The 17,416-nt window shown below is 44.5% G+C and overlaps 1 long non-coding RNA gene across 1 annotated transcript in view; it reads right to left on the reverse strand.

Moving 5' to 3' along the window:
- The window catches only part of LOC308627918, a 29,761-nt gene extending 16,010 nt beyond the window's left edge, over positions 1-13,751 (reverse strand). The window contains exons 1-2 of the long non-coding RNA XR_014017469.1: positions 13,333-13,751; positions 5,917-6,147 (exon numbers count right to left, since the gene is read on the reverse strand). This is a non-coding gene — a long non-coding RNA (uncharacterized lncRNA). The remainder of the gene's footprint in view (positions 1-5,916; positions 6,148-13,332) is intronic.
- Positions 13,752-17,416: the final 3,665 nt, after the last annotated feature.

A 17,416-nucleotide genomic window follows, 5' to 3' on the forward strand; every position in this document is an offset into this window, starting at 1 on the left:
TTTGGTGGCTTCTCTTGTGCAGCACGGGCTCTAGGTGCACAGGCTTCAGTGGTTGTGGCCCGCGGGCTCTAGAGCGCAGGCTCAGTAGTTGTGGCACACTGGCTTAGTTGCTCCGTGTCATGTGGGATCTTTGTAGACCGGGGCTCGAACCCATGTCCCCCGCATTGGCAGGCGGATTCTTAACCACTGTGCCACCAGGGAAGTCCGAGAGAGAGTTTCTTGACTGTCAGGGGGACTAGAGTCGGGAACTAAGGGGAAAACAAGGTGATCAGGTCACCAGGACAGCCATTGGTCCTGAAGGACAAGGAACCCTTGTTCCTGAGCTCCAAGGGAGGGTGGGGCACAGCTTTGCTGTTTCTCAATCTCCTTCTCAGATCACATTAGGCCTCAAGAAACTGGAGCCAGTCTTTGTTCCCTAGGGCTTGAAAGAGCCTATCTAACTTGCTTTATTATGTTAATTGTGCAGATAACCATTATAAGCTAAATGGTCAGAGAGAAGAGAAAAAAAAAAGATTAAGGTAAATAAACCAGGAGCTCGAGTGCCCAGCGGAGCAGCAGATCCGTAAGGTAGATAGATAGTGGGAAGCAGCCGCAGAGCACAGGGAGATCAGCTCGGTACTTTGTGACCGCCTGGAGGGGTGGGATGGGGAGGGTGGGAGGGAGGGAGATGCATGAGGGAAGGGATGTGGGAACAGATGTATATGTATGACTGATTCACTTTGTTATAAAGCAGAAACTAATTAAAAAAATAAATAAATAAACTTAAAAAAAAAAAAAAAAAAAAAAAAAAAAAAAAAAAAAAAAAGACAAAGGAGTTGCCGGTCTTGGGACCTTAAAATCAGACAAAGCTCCCTCTGTAATTACAGGAGCCTGTGTATCAACACTACTGCCAATTTACTCTCCACTGTTTCACAGGTTCAATAGTTTTTCATGTCCTTTATTTATTTCATTGTCACATCCACCCTATGAGGCATGCCAGATAGGTACTACTGCAAATGAAGAAGCTGAGGCCCAGGGATGGTGGGAATTGCCCAGGGTCATGCAATTTGATTGCTGCAGAGCCAGAACTGGAACCCATGGTTTCCCAGTGGGCGTGGAACCAGGTCACAGCAGTTCTTGAGAAGTGAGTGCGTGCATCTCTTCCCAACTCCACGTTCAGCAGCAACGCTTTGGTAGCTTGATGGAGTATTTACACCATGGAAACAGGAAGCACTAGAAATCTGGGCTCCCTGACTCTCCCTGCCACCTACCAACACACCACTGAGTTATCCCACTAATGTTTCAAGTTATTGCTGTAGAAATTGTTATGGCCCTTAAGATTTCAGTTGATGCATAATAACTGAGGTAGGAAACGGCTGTATTCCCAAACTCTTCAATCCCCACTTTGTGGTAGCAGAAATCATAACTAGCATTTATTTTAGGGCTTGCTGAGTGCTTTGTGCTCTGTGCTTTATGCGTTATCTAATTTATTCCTCATTACAACCCTTTTCCATAGATGAAGACATTTGAGAATTTACATAAATTGTTCAAGGTCACACAGCTAGAAAGTGGTGAAACTGGGATTCAAATATAGGTTTGTCTGAACTTCTTAATCATGGTGCCACTGTCTTAGTTCCTATTATTTCATAAGTAGAACAGACTTTTCTTCTCAGTTCTACAGCACCCCTCCTTCTCCCATGCTGTAAACATATAATTGAATTATAACTAAAATCAATCAAGACAACTAATTTCTAACACATAATGAATATCTTAAGGACCATCTCAAACCTCAATAAAACTCCATAACCTATTAGACCATTCTAGCAATTTATAACAATGGCCTATAGAGAATATCAGAATTGATATTCTGCTCTCATATTATTTCAACCAACAGAGATATTTTACATGATAATTGGCTCTTAGAAACCACAATCCAATTTAATTTATTTATGAATACCTTGTATTTATATTTCATAGATATTGTTTTAATTATTAAATCACTATGTCTTGGAAAGAAATGTAATTTTGTTATAGAGCAAGTGTTCTTCATGTTGACATCTGTAATGCCATTTTAAAAGTATATGAGGATAAAAAGATTGCCTAGGTTTCAAAAACAAAATTTGGCAGACTTAGCTGGAAAACATTTCGTCGGAAAATAAATACTACACATTCAGAACTATTTAGAGTTCTAAAGTAATTATCTTGATGATTAAGGGGAAAAACCCACCTGTTAATGCACTTTAACCTGTAGTGTCCAGAATTAATATCCTAATTCAGAGAGATGGGCTCACTTGAATTAGACAACCAAGTCAGGAGGGCAGCACCACTGAATCAACAGAGCATGGATTTGGGGTTGGCAGCAGGGACCTGGCTTCAAATCCCAGCTCTGCCATTTTCCATCTGTATGAACTTGGGTGAGGTTCTGAACCCACTCTGAACATTGGTTTCCCTAGGATCAACAATACCTACCAAACAACAGAGTTATGGTGAGGATAGAACTGGTTATATAATTTGCAGGGTACAGTGCAAAATGAAAATTCCTTGCTCAGAAGACATTAAGAATCTCAAGATGACAACAATAGCAGAGCAGTAAGCCAAGTGCAGGGGCCCTCCTAAGAGTGGGCCCCTGTGAACTACGTGGGTCATGTACCCATGCAGCTGGCCGAGGGTAGGATTATATTAAATGCCGCATGTGAACTGCATCCCACTTGGGAGGTGCCTGAAGAATGTCAGCTATTTGTGTTTTGGCTCAGTTCGTCACTTTATTTTTATACAGCGTGGAAAAGAAATCTAATAGTCACTCTTTCTTTTTTTTTTTTTGAAGATAGGTGCCAGTCAAGCTTCACAGAATAAGCTGATAGATATCTAGCCCTGAAAGGGCTCAAAGCATAGCAGTTCAGGGTGGAGGGGGCACAAAACTCAGGAGAGCTGTGCCGACCCCCAGGCTGATCCCCACCCCAGCCCACTCCACCGCCCCGCCCCACCTTTCTGTCAATTTTTGGAAGAGGAATAGAGATCGCAGGATTCTATTTCCTAGCAGAGGTCTTGAAACCATAAAGCCAGTCTCATGGGCTTTGTACTACATTGAATTAAACTCCTAACTCTAATTTCACCAAATAGGGTTACTGGGAGACCAGGAAGTAGAGCTTGATAACTGAGTTCCACTGTCCAGAAGGAGTCAGGAGAGAACAGAAAATCAATTTCCTGACTGCGCAGAAGCTCGTGAAACTATTAAGATACGTTAGGACTAGTTTGTTTCTTTGTAAGGAGGCAGACATTTCTGACAGACTGTTCACACAGAGGGGGCCCATATGGTTTTCTAAACATTTTTCTTTGGGGGTCCTCTTCATCGCGGGCTGATGGAGCCTCCGCTGATTACCTTTGCACCTACCTACTGCAGGTAAGAGCACCCTGAAGAGACTAGGGATTGGAAAGGTGAGGTGAGTGTCCTTGGGGTGGAGGCATTCATCAACCTCACGTGGATAATCTCGGGAGCTCCTTTTTGGGTCATTTTCCTAAAAACATGTGTCCAGCTTCTCCTCAAAGCCTACCACTCTGATTCTCACAGCTCCCCACTTTCTTCCCTAGGGCAGAAGGTAGCACCCCAACGTCTCCATGGTTTCAGAACACTCTCCATTTTGCATGCTGCTGTGCATTTCTACCTGAATTAACAACCTAGAATTGTATTGAGCTTCAGTTTCTATATGCCTCGTCCAGCTGGTCGACGCAGGTGTCTACTTCATTCTATGTGCCTTGAAAGTGGAGATAAAGACAGGGGTTGTTTTATAAAGTATTTTACATTTGGTACCTGGGGAGGGTATCTGTTGCTCACTTACTTTAGGATCTTCCACAGCACTTAGCACAATGCCTTACATGTAGCAGGTGCTCAGTCATTATTTGTTGAATGAATATACTCCTATGGCACCATTTGTTTTTATCTATTTAGTTTTATCATGCCACCACGACCATAACATCCTTGAAGCATTCATTTATAAAAATATTCACATTGGGGTTTCCCTGGTAGCACAGTGGTTAAGAACCTGCCTGCCAACGCAGGGGACATGGGTTTGAGCCCTGGTCCAGGAAGATCCCACATGCTGCGGAGCAACTAGGCCCGTGCACCACAACTACTGAGCCTGCACTCTAGACCCCGCGAGCCACAACTACTGAAGCCCGCATGCCTAGAGCCCATGCTCTGCAACAAGAGAAGCCACCGCAATGAGAAGCCCGCACACAAAAATGAAGAGTAGCCCCCGCTCACCGCAACTAGAGAAAGCCCGCACGCAGCAACGAAGACCCAATGCAGCCAAGAATAAATAAATTAAAAAAATATATATTCACATGAAAAGATGCTCAACATCGCTAATTATTAGAGAAATGCAAATCAAAACTACAATGAGGGACTTCCTTGGTGGCGCAGTGGTTAAGAATCTGCCTGCCAATGCAGGGGACACGGGTTTGAGCCCTGATCCAGGAAGATCCCACATGCCGCAGAGCAACTAAGCCTGTGCGCCACAACTACTGAGCCTGTGCTCTAGAGCCCACAAGCCACAACTACTGAGCCCAAGTGCCACAACTACTGAAGCCCACACGCCTAGAATCCATGCTCTGCAACAAAAGAAGCCACTGCAATGAGAAACCCTTGCACTGCAACGAAGAATAGCCTTCACTCGTCGCAACTAGAGAAAGCCTGTGCACAGCAATGAAGACCCAACACAGTCAAAAACAAACAAATAAATAAATAAATATATTTATTAAAAAAAAAAAACTACAATGAATTATCACCTCACACCGGTCAGAATGGCCATCATCAAAAAGTCTATAAACAGGGCTTCCCTGGTGGCACAGTGGTTGAGATCCGCCTGACAATGAAGGGGACCCCGGTTCCTGGCCCGGTCTGGGAGGATCCCACATGCCGCGGAGCGGCTGGGCCTATGAGCCATGGCTGCTGAGCCTGCGCGTCTGGAGCCTGTGCTCCGCAACGGGAGAGGCCGCAGCGGTGAGAGGTCCGCGTACCGCAAAAAAAAGGGGAAAAAAAAAGTCTATAAACAATAAATGCTGGAGAGTGTGTGGAGAAAAGGGAACACTTCTACACTGTTGGTGGGAATGTAAACTGGTACAGCCACTATGGAGAACAGTATGGAGGTTCCTTAAAAAAGTGAAAATAGAACTACCATATGATCCAGCAATCCCACTCCTGGGCATATATCTGAAGAAAACCATAATTCGAAAAGAGACATGCACCCCTATGCTCACTGCAGCACTATTTACAATGGCCAAGACATGGAAGCAACCTAAATGTCCACTGACAGAAGATGTGGTATATATATACAATGGAATATTACTCAGCCATAAAAAGGAATGAAATAGTACCATTTGCAGCAACGTGGATGGGCCTAGAGATTATCATACTAAGTGAAGTCAGAGAAAGACAAATATCATATGATATTGCTTATATATGGAATCTAAAAAGTGTTACAAATGAACTTATTTACAAAACAGAAACAGACTCACAGACTTAGAAAACAAACTTATGGTTACCAAAGGGGAAAGGTGCGGGGGAGGGATAAATTAGGAGGTTGGGATTAACATATACACACTACTATATATAAAATAGATAACTGATAAGGACCTACTGTACAGCACAGGGAATTCTTCTCAATACTCTGTAATAACCTATAGAGGAAAAGAATCTGAAAAAGAATAGATATATAATATGTATATGTGTAACTGAATCACTTTTCTGTACACTTGAAACTAACACATTGTAAATCAACTATACTTAAATATAATTTTTTTAAATTTATTGAGTGCCTGCTGTGTGACAGGAAAATTCTGAAAATGAAAGGAACGAACATGATTAGCTCTATCAAATATTACAACATATGCTCTTGTACAATAACAATGTGGCATATCTGGAGAGGGAAAGCAACTCACTGGGCAGAGAGCAGGTTCAGTCATCTAATCACAGTTCTTCACAGGGACTGGACTTTCTCTCACTGCTGGGACTGAGATCTGGCGAGGGTGAGGGTCCCAGTGCAACATCCAGGATGGAGAAGATCAGCTTTGGGATGGTTTGTAACAATAACTATGGAACCACACTTCTTGTCAACTGGGGGCTTCCCCAAACAAGTTGGAACCTGGTGTCTTCTTAGTCCATCTGGGCTCCTATAACAAGAATACCATAGAGTGGGTAGCTTAAACAATAAAATTTTATTTCTCACACTTCTGGAAGCTGGAAAATCCAAGATCAAGGAGCCGGCAGGTCTGGTGTCTGGTGAGAGCCTGCTTCTGGCTCATAGATGGCTGTCTTCTTGCTGTGTCCTCACAAGGTGGAAGGGGCAAAGGAGCTCTCTGGGATCTCTTTTATAAGGCACTAATCCCATTCACGTGGACTCCACCCTCATGACCTATGCTCATCCCAAAGGCCTTACCTCCTAACACCATCATATTGGGGATTAGGTTTCATATATGAATTTTGGAGGGGTACAAATATGCAACCTATAGCACCTGTCAAGTGCAAGTTTGTTCTTAGAAGCACCAGGGCTTGGTGTGATAAACACAGCCTTCAGATCAAGCAGGATGATCTCTTCCATTACTTGCTAGCTGAGCTTCCTAGGGCAAGTTGTTTCACCTCTCTGAGCTGTAGCTATTTCACCTGCAGAATGAAGGCACCTAAACCTAGTAGACACCTAATAAGGAACAGCTATCACAGTGTCTTGACAATGGGGCTGATACAAGGATAGGCTCAAAATGTGTATCTGGCTAAAGGTTAAAGTACTATCTCTACCTTTTCTAATCAGAGCTGCATAAGGCTAACTGAGAGCATAATTTTGGAGCCTAAGAAATGAGTGCCTCTTATAGAACTGAATTGTCAAGGGACGAGGTGAGGCAATCATCAATCCCTCTACAGCAGTGCTTCTCAACACAATCAAACCCAATGCCTCTCTTTTATAACCATTTTAATGCTTTGTATCAGTCAAGGTTCTCCAGAGAAACAGAACCAATAGGATATATGTAGATATACAAGAGGAGATTTGTTATGGGAATTGGATCATGTGATTATGGAGGCTGAGATATGCCATCTGCAAGCTGGAGAGCCAGGGCAGCTGGTGGTATCATTCAGTCCAAGTCTAAAGGCCTGAGAACCAGGAGCTCTGATGTCTGAGGACAGAAGATGGATGTCCCAGCTCAAGGAGGGAAAGGGAATTGCCCTTCCTTCGCCTTTTTTGTTCTATTCAGGCCCACAAGGGATTGGATGATGCCCACCCACATTGGTGAGGGATCTTCTTTACTCAGTCTACTACTGATCTACTGATACAAACGTTAATCTCTTCCAGAAACACCCTCAGGGACACAACCAGAAACCAGCTATCTAGGCATCCCTTAGCCCTGTCAAGTTGACACATAAAGTTAACCATCATGTGCCCCTTTACAGTGTTGAAGCTCATAATTATTAACACCTATCTATGTGCATAATTTCAAAGAATTAAAAATAACACCCTGCAATAAAAAGGAGAAATAAAAGCAATGTATAATATTACTTATATGTATGTAGCTCAAATGTGTAAATGCTTAAGCACACTACATCAGAAGAAAAAAGGTGCCTTCCTGACATTTTCACAAGCCCCCTGGAGCCCACGTGGTTCTGCCTCCTATCCAGTTCTAAGGGCAGGGGGAGTAGGTATCAGGGATCAGTCAACTCCTGGTACATTAATCTTCACCCTCTCACCCCCTACCTTGACTCCATCACCAACAAGGAATGAGGCAAAGCATCCAGGATATGTTCTAGCCCTTTCTACCCTCCCCCACAAAGCTCTGCCTCTCCAGGGCCAGGAAGATGTAGCAGAAGAACCAGGAAAGCCTTTGATACCCCGAGTCTCAGCCTCAGAGGAGATGAGGGCCATCAGGGCTCTCTGTTCTTTCTGAAGGATGAGGAGAGCAAGGAGGGGTGCTTAGCTGTCCGACCCATCTCTCACCTCCCAGCAGGAACTAGGGTGCTGCACTCTGACCCCAGCTGTCTCCAGCTTGCGGGCCCTCTCTCAGGCTGGCTGGCTGGCTGGTCCCTGGTTTCCAGCTCTTCTATGGCTGGGGCAGACCCAGCTGACAGGCCCACACTCCTTGAGGCTGGGCCTGGGTCTGCAAATATGTGATGAGGTGTCCCAAAACCTCAGGCACAAGAAGGACAGTGTCAACTGCCCTCCTTCAGCAGGACTTTCTCATAGGCTGACCATGAGGTGTGCTCACTGGCAGGGTGGCAGGCTGCGGTGCACCAGCACAGCAGAGGGAGCAAGGCCTGTCACTTGGGCTAGGCTCTCTTTGGCCCTTTCTTCTCATGGGCGAATGAGTCACTTGGACAAGACATACAAACCCTTCCCCAGTGGTGCCTCGTGGCCACAGCACCCGTGATCAGGGTCTTTGCTCAAGCCCAAGAATGGGAGCTTCTCTGGCCACTGGGGAGTTGTATTCAAGCCTGCCCAGAACTTGCTTTAAAGCTGTGAAGCGGGAGAAGCAGGGTTCTGAGCCGTTCTCTGGGCTTCCTAGCTACACGGGCAAGGGATCTACTCTGAGGCGATTCTTGGGCCTGGTTGTTCCCCAGGGACTGCCATCAGCTCTGTCCACGGGGAGCAGGGGCCTGAGGTGGCTGGCCTGTTTCCTGGGAGGTCTGGCATTTCCTCTGGCCAGACCCAGGTGCGCCCACCGCTTGAGGGAAAAAAAATGCCAGATAAGAAAATGGTCCAATGGCGCTCCCTGCTGGTCACATGCTAGACTGCGTGGCTTTGCCGAAGGACATGCCAACCTGCTGTTTCTCACTTGGGAGAGGAGACTGACTTTTTTTTAAAAGCACTGTATTAGGTAACTATTGCTGCAGAACAAATGAGTGGCTTAAAAAAACAATACCGTTTGTATGGGTCAGGAATGTGGTGTGGCTGGGCAGTTCTGGCTCCAGGTCTCCCATCGCGTGGCCATGAGATGTCAGCCAGGCCTGCAGCCATCTCAGGGACTCACTTCAGAGGTGGTGCATTAAAACGGCTGGCAAGTTTGTGCTGGCTGTTCGCAGGGGGCCTCAGTGCCTCTCCGTGGGGGCCTCTCCACAGCTGCTTGCCTGATCTCATGGCATTGGAGACTGACATCCCCTGGAGCAAGTGATTCAAGAAGGTGAAGTGGAAGCTCAGGTGGTTTTTACCACTTGGCCCTGGAAGTCACACACTGTCACTTGCACGATAGTCACACAAACCAGCTGTGATTCAGTGTGGGAGTAAACTACATGAGGATACGAATTCCAGAAGGTGAGGATCCCTGGTGTCATCTTGGAGGCTAGCTACAGCAAGCACCTACCATGTACTAGGTAGTGTGCGAATAATATAGAACATCAAACAGAGCATACAATTTTCAATTACTGCATGCTTACTATGTGTCCAGGTGCTAAGTACTTTCCCTGAGTTATCTCATTTATCTTCACAATGCTACCAGTTTGGTCCTGTTATCACCACCCATGGAAGAGGTTAGGAAATTGGGACTTAGGGAGGTTAGATAGTGAGGTCACATAGCTGATAAGTGGTTGAGTCAACATTCAAGACTTTGCTCTGTGTTCACTATGCTGAATGCCTTTCTAGGCATTTAAAGCGAACAACCAAGGAGGTGGGCACAGATGAGGAAACAGAAGCTCAGAGAAGTCAAATAACATATAGTCAGGTTTACAGAACCAGTAAACGGCACAGCCAGGATTTGAACAGAGGTGACTCCAGAGCCCATCCTCTGTCCACCCCACCGCATTGCTCCAGAACAGAGCAGAAAGATACAGAAAGAAGAATACAAAGAACTCTGAGGTAGCCAGCCCATCCAGTGCCTTTCTATCTATCAGAAGACACACCCTCTGGGAGGCTGTAGTTCTGCAAGTGCTGGACTTAGCAAGCTCAGTCCTTACTTTCCTCCAGGGCTAGGTGCTCCTGCCCAGGGCAAAATCTGAGTGTGGTACCCCTGGGGTAGGAAGCTAACAGGTAGACAAATGGGAGAGAAGTGGTCATAAGCTTAAGAGGGTGGTGGCAGGGGAAAAGCAAAGGGGGTGGGAGGAATAATAAACAAAAAAGGAGAAGGGAGAGAGAAAATTTTACGAGGAGGGGAAGAACAGGGAAAAAAGATAAAAAACAGACCAGATGCATGGGGCCTGATTAGTCCTCCCAGGTGAATGCTTGGGACCTTCTCTACGTGTGGCTGCGAAAGCAGAAGACCAAGTGTGTGAAGTCCTTCGACTCCAGTTCACACATTCCTCCCCACCTCCATCACTAGCCTGGGGAATGGGGAGAAGGAAAGACATTGGCCAGAGGACAACCTGCTTTCAGGTAAAATGGGGTGCAGCAGGGTGGGCAGCCTCCTGGGGGACCCAGGGAAACCCAATGCAGAGGATAACCACTAGAGTATCAGAGAGTTGATTGATGGATCGATTAACTAGAAGATAAAACGGGAGAGTATAATTGATGGCTTCATCATTGCTTTTCTTTGCAGTTTGATCTCCAGAGCTAATTGTTTAACTGGCAGGTTCAGCTTTGATTATTAGTGGCCGCTGATGATCTAATGTCTGCTCGCTTTTGCGTTTGAGTTTGTCAAGTTTTACTTTCACAGAAGGTTATGGAGTCAGAAGCCACCTGGAGGGGCTGATAATTTGAAGTATAAAGAGTTATGAGACTCAGAGGCAGAAAAACCTGGATTTGAGTCCTAGTTTCACAGAAGCTGGAGATGACAAGCCGCCACCCCCACCCCAGTAGCCACGAGTGCTCCCACAATCAAGCTTCACTTGGGCTACCTCTCTGGAAAGTTCAGCAGCCTCCCAGAGGCCAGTCTCTAGAAGGAGGGTGAAGCAGAAAACTCACTTTTTTTCTGCCTCCAGCCTCTCCCGACTCCAATAAGATCTCACAGTTGCCAACTGGCCTAAAAAACATGTTTGTTTCAACCCTTCCACTTATAATCTTGCAATGATTTCCATCTACCTATGGCATAAAATTCAAATTCCTGAACTTTTGCTTATGCTGTTACTTTTTATTGAAAATTTTCTCCCTCTCTCTGCCTGGTACTCTCCTATTCAAACTTCAACTTGATTATCCACCCATTCATCCATCCATCCTGAAACTCTACTTCAGTGCTTCCCAAGCTTGTCTGCACGTTGGAATCACCTGGGGAGAGTTGAAAAAAATGCTGATATCCTATCTCATCTTCAGAGACTGTGATTTAATTGGTCTGAAGTGTGGCCTGGGCTTCAGAATTTTAAAAAGATCCCCAGGTGATCCTAATGTGCAGCTAAGTTTTGGGACCACTGCCCCACCACTCTGTACCATATACTGTAATAGCCCATGAGGACTTAGAGATAAAAGTTGGTTTAGACTAGAAATTTAGTGTAGAAGGAGAAATAGATTGGTAAATATATAATTACCCGACAATGTACACAAGTGCTATGAAAGAGGTAAGCCAGGTATTCTCAGGAAGGTACAGGAGCAAATAACCCACAGTGGTGGCACTATGGGATGGTGGTGGTCAGGGCTGCCGAGTCTTCCAGGACAAGGAGGGGGTGGGCATCCCAGTTGGATGGAAACCTGAACACAGCACAGCAAGCTGAAGAAAGCATGTCACTTTTGGGGGTGGACAAACACTTAAGGTGACTGAAGCTGGGGGGCAGTGAGCGTGTGGAGGCTGATGGGGCCTTACAGGGAGCAGGTACTGGAGAGCTAATGAAGGCAGTGTCAGGGATGTGACCTAGTCAGACTCAGTGGCTGTGAATGCAGGGCAGGTAAGGCACTTGGTGAACTAGGAGAGAAGATGGTAGGAACCAGTAGGAGGGCCTTCTCTTCTCCAGGGAAGTCTCCCTCACAGCTTCTGCACCTGCACACTCCAGCCCACGACAGAGCCCTAACCTTCCTTATGCCTCTGGCCCGTAGCTCTGTGCCTGGCAGAGAATAACTGCCCACACCTCATGTCACATGGTGAGGTAGAGAAAGCATAGGCTTTGGTGTCAGACCAACTTGATTCAAGACCCAGCTCCAGTGGTATGATATTGGGTGAGTCAGCCATGTTCTCTGATCTTGGTTTTCTCCACTATAAAATGGAGAAAATGCCAAGCTCATGAGATGACACTGAGGATCAGAAGAAATTCATCAGTGTTTTTCACAGTATGGTCCTTGGACCATCAGCCTCAGCACTGCCTGGGAACTTGTTAGAAATGCAAATTCTTGGGCCCCATCCCAGACCTGCTGACTCAGAAACCCTGTGCAAGATGCCAGCACTCTGTATTTTCACATACCCTGCAGTTAGTTCTAATACATGCTGAAGTTTGAAAAACACTGATGTAACTGCCTCATCCCTGTGCTTGCTTTTCTGGAAACCTACATTACTCCTAAAAAGTAGAACAATCAAACCGGCCACAGAGCTCCAGCCTCTGCTCTGGCCCCCCCTTTCCTTCTCATTGGTCACTGCAGATGTGAGGCTCAGGAGGTCAGGCTTTGAAGTCAGTATGTCTGAGAGGGAGTTCCATGTCAGCTGTGTGTGTGTGTGTGTGTGTGCCCGTGCAGATTTTTGACCTCGAGTAAAGCTGTGTGGCCTTGACCTCTAAGCATGTGTTTCCTCATCTGGAAACGGAATTGATAATACCTATGGGCCAGTCACAGGTCTAAGTACTTTCCACATATTGAAGCATTTTATCCTCACCACAGCCCTACGGAGTTAGTACAATTATTATCCCCATTTTAGACACAAGGAAGCCAAGGCACAGAAAGGTTAATAAACTTGCTCAGGGGCACACAGTTCTTAAGCGTTAGGGCTGAGATTCAGGAACAGGCCCTCTGGCCACGGAGTCCATGCTCTTAGGCAGTCCGCCTCCCAAGTCTCCTCTGAAATATGAGTAACGCATCCGACCTCTAGCATACTCTGTGGTGCTCTCTGTTGTGTTGAAACGCCTCACCTAAAACACTCTTCTCTCTGCTACTTACAGAGAACGTGCCTTAGTCACTTCACCCCTCCTGGTCTTAGTTTCCATATGTTTAAAATGAGAGGTTGGACTAGGTGAGGGATGTAAGCAGGAGCCCCTAAGGTGTAAAGAATAAGCTGTGTGTGGCCAGCTATTTTGTTTATTTGACTTAAACCAAGCGTCTGTCTTTAACTGGTATATGCTCCCCCTCTTCACTCTATAACCACCCCTTTCAGTAGTCTTACACCAGGCCCACTTGCCTTATTTTAGTGAACTGTCTGGCATCTAAAGGCATCTGAGTTTGAGATCACTAATCCGACAATGCCTAAATCTATGAGTTTACAATTCTTTCACCTTCACCTTTCTTCTCCCCCAATCCAACTTAAAGAACACTTTACCTGGGCCGTTTCTCGTGCAAAGGCTCTGAGCCTTGGCCCCTGCCTTTCACTGTTACGGAAGTCCTCTACTTGGCATGTCTGTTGGAGGTGAGCTGGTGTTCCTTCTTTTCTCCATGTGCCCTGAAAATGCTGATTTACATTTGCTTCTGGAAGGGAGACAGAGGAAGCTCATTTTAGAATGTAAGGTTAATCAAATTTCAGAGTCCATTGCACATGGGAAGATGATTTCTGTTATTTCCATTTAAACTGGTAGGTTTCCTCTTTTCAAACTTAGAACTTAATTGCTGGAAGAACGAAGGCCTTTTATTCTGCTTTATGAGCTTGTGCACCCGTGTTGAATGTCTTCATTTCCTGTAGCAGGAATACAGTCAGTATTGATACAGTGGCTTTGAGGATTTTTACTGGGCTTTGCAAACATCCTTCATAAGGCTGCTGGGAAGTAGGTGTCAGGTGTTGCTGACTAATGACTAGCATATTGCCTGACACATAATAGGCACTCAAATATTGCTGAATATGGATAAATGAATGAGCAAATACTTTCTAGCAACTGGAGCCTAAGCTAATTAAATAACTCATTGAACCTCACTCAATTTATAGAAATATGTTTTATTTTTAGAATACTGTATGGCTTATAGTTTTCACACGTTTTCTAGAAATTAGTTTCCATATTTTTTTCAAGTTGAGGAAATGAGGCTTCAAGAGGTTAACTAACTTCAAAGTCACACTGTGATGTTCCTGTGACCTCAGGCTGTCATTGTCAAAAGACAATATCAAAAAATAGTTGTTGAAAAAAATGTTTGAAGTTGTGCAAGCTAAAGCTTTAGATACTAAAACAAACATGGCAGAAAAAAAATCACTTACCACAAAAGTCTGGAAATAGTACTATTACTTGTATAGTAATTCATAGTTTCTAGGGCATTTTCTCACGGACGATTTCATCTGACCCCCCCGCAATTCTACTCCAGTGGGGTGAAATCTCCTCTGGCTTCAGGTTAGCTGACTATTAACAACAGTAACAGACTGCCCGAGATATTAACTCTTTTCCAAGGTAGGCCAGACTGGCACTTAAGAACTGAATATCCTGCATACTCCTGCCACCTTCTGGTGCTTTTCTGGTAGCATGGGTTTCAGCTAATTTTATATTAACAAACATTTTTTCTTCAGTGGGACCACTCGACTCTTTTACTCCTTATTACTCAAGTCCTTAAAAAGACCCCGTCCCTCCCATCTTTGAAACTCAATTTCTAAGGAGCCTACTCTGAAACAGGACCTAAGACTTTCTTAGGAAAGGGGTGGAAATACTTTTGACTCCTTTTGGCATACTGGCAGGTTTCAGAAATGTCTCTGAGCACCTTCCAGTTGGCTTAGAGGCTGGGGGAAAGGAGGTAGGTGACTTAGCTAGGGGCAGAGAATACTCACGGATTTCAGGCTTTCGTAATATTGCCTCCACTTTGCCCAGTATTTTCTGGGAGGGCTACAGGTAGAGAGCGGGTCCGCTGAGAAAGTAGTGTGCCAGATGCTGACAGCTTACTCCATGGCACCCCAACAGTTAGTGGAAGAGGAATGAAATTCTGGGGGACAACTGAAGCCAACGTCCTGACTCAGGGGCACACCAGTGAAGTTTCTCAAACTGCACCAATCCCTGAAAATCTCTGGTCAATATCTTTTTTCAAAGCTGGGCTTTGCTCTGGATACAAGTTTAATTATTACACAAAATCTGTCTATGTACTTTACTAGAAATCCAGAGCTGAGAGATGACTTGTTCATCTTTAGGGCAAATTACCAGAGTAGGATTAAAATGAGATGATCTGGTATATAAATGGTTTCTCATAATTTTAGGGTTCTTTAAAAATTGAACTAACACTATTATAGCAGTAGTGTGAAATAGGCTGAGGCAAACACGGGAGAAAGAAAATTGGATGTGAAAAGTAACTAGTGGAATTTCAGTGGACATTCTTGCAGGATTCTTTTCAAAAAGTAAATTTGTCTGGGGAGAAAAACTGTATGCTTTTTTCTTTTTTCTTTCTTTATCACTGAGGTTGTATTTAATGAACTTTTAACCTTCCCTTCCTTCTGCTCCATGGTAGGACAAAAATAGGAGCTCTGACAATTTTTGAAAGCAAAGTAAAATGTCTATTGTAGCAGATGATGAAAGCTTTCTTATGGTCAAAGGTGAAGACAGTAACATTTGATAAACAGCAGATTTCATGCCCTAATTCCCTTAAAGATTTAGCAGTACATATCAAGACCAGGAAGGATTTATAAAACTTTGAAAGCATTCTGGTCATTCTTTAATTTAGAGCAAAATTAAGTTGTGAAGGGTTGTTCAGGATTATTGAAAAAAAACAGTAGTTATTTCAAACATTTGCATGATACTTAACAGGCTTTTAGGCCATATATTTCACTATATTCTAACCAGAATCATTTAAGATAAGGCTTGTTTTCATAATTCATACTTGAGAAAACTAAGGTTCCGAGGTTAAGTCACATACTTCCCAAAGTCACACAGCCGATAAATCACAGCATTGAAGACAGGTCTTTATAAAGTCTAGTGATCTTTCTAGAAACTCTTCCCGAGACTTCCCCTCTCTTTAAACATCAGTTTATCTGACTACTGTACTTAACTGTTCTAAAGAGCCACTGTTTTTAAAAAGCAGGTGGAAATTAATCTGCTTTTTCTTAGTCATACTTCTAAGCCTGTGGGCCTCCTGTGATAAACAACTGCTTTTACCAGGTGGTAACACACCAAAACTATACATTATTTTGTTTGAACAACCCTTTGAATAGTGATTCTCACGTCTTAGCGATAGGATATCTTCGCAGTTTTGTAAAAAATCTGATTTGGCTCCACCTCAGGGACCAATCCAGTATAGTGGGAGGGAATGGAGACATAATTCACTGTTAACAAGCCTCCCAAAATGGTCAAATTGCAGATGATTTTAAAAAACATAAATATGGGCCTTCCCTGGTGGCACAGTGGTTAAGAATCCACCTGCCAACGCAGGGGACACGGGTTTGAGCCCTGGTCCAGGAAGATCCCACATGCCACAGAGCAACTAAGCCCGTGCACCACAACTACTGAGCCTGTGCTCTAGAGCCGCGAGCCACAACTACTGAACCCGTGTGCGACAACTACTGAAGCCCGCATGCCTAGAGCCCGTGCTCCACAACAGAAGCCACCGCAATGAGAAGCCCGTGCACCACGATGAAGAGCAGCCCCACTCGTCACAACTAGAGAAAGCCCACACGCAGCAACGAAGACCCAACACAGCCAAAAATAAATAAGTAAGTAAGTAAGTAAGTAAGTAAGTAAAGCAATGCCCAGGATCACAAAACCCTTAATGATGCTTTGAAATGTATATTTTTTTGCTTTAATGTAGAAAAGTTTCAATTTGGGAAGTACCAATATTTTAAAATAAAGAAGCCATACAATTCATATCCAACTTAGGATGAGTATCCATGCTAATTTCTCCTTTTAGTTCTGCTTTATTTCTATAACAGATATCTTACCATTGCAATGTGCTACCTTAACAGGAGTTTTTCAGTTTAATCTTGCTCTATTCCCAATTCACACCTTTTCTAGATTAAGGGTTTTAGTTTTATATGGCTCCTGGTGGGAAACCAGTGTTAAAAAGAGACATGCAATTAATCAGTGGATCTGTTTGAACTGTGAGGTATTTTTAACTGTTGTAAAAATGAAACCCATATACCTGTCTCTGAATATTTTACAGTTGGTAGTTTCCAAATCCTGCCTGATCAAAAATTACCTGTGGGGCTTCCCTGGTGGCGCAGTGGTTGAGAGTCCGCCTGATGATGCAGGGGACACGGGTTCGTGTCCCGGTCCGGGAAGATCCCACATGCCATGGAGCGGCTAAGCCTGTGAGCCACGGCCACTGAGCCTGTGCGTCCGGAGCCGGTGCTCCGCAACGGGAGAGGCCACAACAGTGAGAGGCCCGCGTACCACAAAAAAAAAAAAAAAAAAAAAAAAAAATTACCTGTGGACTGATTTAGGCCTGGGCTAGGGCCCAGACTCTACATTTAAACACCCCATATATGACTTTTATGAATAGGTACTGAAAACTGA

The sequence above is a fragment of the Mesoplodon bidens genome (genome assembly GCF_964165515.1).
Source record: "Mesoplodon bidens genome assembly, chromosome: 14".
NCBI classification, from domain to species: Eukaryota; Metazoa; Chordata; class Mammalia; order Artiodactyla; family Ziphiidae; genus Mesoplodon; species Mesoplodon bidens.